A 2,360-nucleotide genomic window follows, 5' to 3' on the forward strand; every position below is an offset into this window, starting at 1 on the left:
ACGTACTTATTGTTGTCTGGACATTACGTATTGAAAGATTGTTAGATCAAAATTTTATTTAATTGTTTGTTCTTAGCAATAAAAGTTGTTATAAAATATATATTCATATAATTTAATATATATATATATATATATATATATATATATATATATATATATATATATATATATATATACATCCTAATCAATTCTAGTGATTTATCTTCCAAATCTAAATAGTCTTATTCCTTTCCTAATTCCAAATCTAAACTATATTCCATTTTCCTTTCGTAGGTCATTCTTCATTGTATGACCTGATCCAAGAACACTAAACTTGAAGAACCATTACCCAAGCCCGAAAGATTAATAATTGTGTGTCGTAGAAGAATTAGAGAAGAGATTGAATCTAGTCGGGTGAATTTTGAAAGAGAAAACATTACGGAACCAGAAATTTTTTAAAACCCATTCTTTAATCAAGCATTCGAAGTTGAAATGGCTCAAAACTAAAATATGGAAGATTTAATGAAAGATTGTCATCAAAGCATAGGTCATTCAATTACCCAACCTGATATTGAAACTGAGTTTGAAATTAAGGGTCCGATTCTTCACCTAATTAAGGACAACTAATAAAGGGGATCTAATAAGGAGTATGCCAATGAACATTTTTCCGACAATTTAATGAAATTTGTAATCTATTTAAGATACACACCGTTGAAGATGAAACTATTTACCTTCGCCTATTTCCTTAGTCTTTAAGAGATGATGCTAATGCTTGGTTGAAATCTTCACCTGTTGGAGAAATAACTGCATGGGATCAAATGGTTGAGAACTTCTTAACTCGTTTTTTTCCCGCTTCTAAGATCCTGAATCTTCAAACTGAAATTTCTAATTTTAAGCAAAAGAGTTGTGAAACTTTGTATGAGGCATGGATTAGACTGGGTCAACTTTTAAGAGCTTGTCCACAACATGGTTTGAATAATTTTCAACTGGTTACTAATTTCTACAAATGGTGTGATATTGCGACTAGAAGATAAATTGATACTTCAGTTGGAGGGAACATAATGAGTAAGACTGTTGATGAGTCTTAGGCTTTAATTGATAAGTTGGATGCACACTCTCACGAGTGGCACCAAGACTCAGGTCCTTCTCGTTATGTTAGCTTAATTGGGTATGAGTCTGATGATCTTATGAAAGCTATGAATGTTCAATTGGGTAATTGATATCCGCCAAAAGGTTACATTTTTACCCCCGATATTAAGCCCCAAATCAATAAAGTTCTAGACATTGTCGGCAAAATAATCGCTTTGTCGGTTAATTTTGTAGATTAAGTAATTACAAATGCGATGCAAAAACAATCAAGTAAATCAGAGCTAAAATGAAGATTCTAGAATGAAAATGATGAAAGACAAGTTACGACCCCGAAAACCAAGTTACGATCCCGGAAAAATAGCAGACCAGATGGGCCATCCGGCTGCCCACATCAGATACGGCCTGCCAGTAAAGGGGCACCAAAAATGGATTGCCTGGTCATACGTCCAGCCAGCCGTATGATAGCAAAAATCAAGCCTATTTAAGGAGCTGTTTGCATTCATTTTTACACACACTCAATTTGTATTTCAATTTAGATTTTCAAATATTTTAGTTACCTTTTAGTAGTAGCTAGCTTAGCTTTTATTTTTCAGAGGATATCACGGCGAGTCCCTGCGATCTCGGGCAGATTTCTTCAGCATTTTCAGGTTTTTATCCGAAACGCTTGTCTTATTAATTAAACATGTATTGTTATCATTTATGTTTAATAAGGCATTCCGATATTACCATGTTAGCTTAATTAATTTGTATGTTGCCCTGATAGAAGTTTGGGTTAGCGTAGTTATGTTAAATTAGTACGATTGACCCTAATAGATCTATATGCTAGCATCTTAAGGATTAACCAACCTAGGTTATGATTAGGAATTATCCACCTATATTAACTTAGCTACTTCATGTGATTAAGACCCCTAGTTATACTATACCTGAAGATTCTATAAACTCGGTATGGGTGGAGTTCCCGCGAGGTATCTAATGTGCTTTTAGGACACGGAACTTAGAAATTGAGACATGAATGACCTAGTATGCTTATTGATTGTTCCATAGAGACCTCTTAGGAGCTATTAAGATCTAGTTAGTGCCTTAACTATGTGACTAAGACCTATTGTATGTTCTTGTTTATTGTTGCCCTAGGATTAAGTCATATCAACTGTTTCGGTATCTATTAGGTTTCTATCTACTTTACTTTCAGTATATCAACTATAATGCTGTATAATGTTTAGATTGGTATGATCTTATTAGTATGATGAAATGGTTGTTAGTTTACATTAATGTTTTGTCAATTTGACTCGACG

General features: G+C 33.4%; 1 non-coding gene across 1 annotated transcript; it reads right to left on the bottom strand.

Moving 5' to 3' along the window:
• Positions 1-845: 845 nt before the first annotated feature.
• On the bottom strand, positions 846-952 carry LOC139869711 (small nucleolar RNA R71). Its single transcript, XR_011766296.1, has one exon. It is a non-coding gene; the product is annotated as a small nucleolar RNA R71 (small nucleolar RNA).
• Positions 953-2,360: the final 1,408 nt, after the last annotated feature.

This window comes from Rutidosis leptorrhynchoides, chromosome 9, assembly GCF_046630445.1.
Source record: "Rutidosis leptorrhynchoides isolate AG116_Rl617_1_P2 chromosome 9, CSIRO_AGI_Rlap_v1, whole genome shotgun sequence".
Taxonomy (NCBI): Eukaryota; Viridiplantae; Streptophyta; class Magnoliopsida; order Asterales; family Asteraceae; genus Rutidosis; species Rutidosis leptorrhynchoides.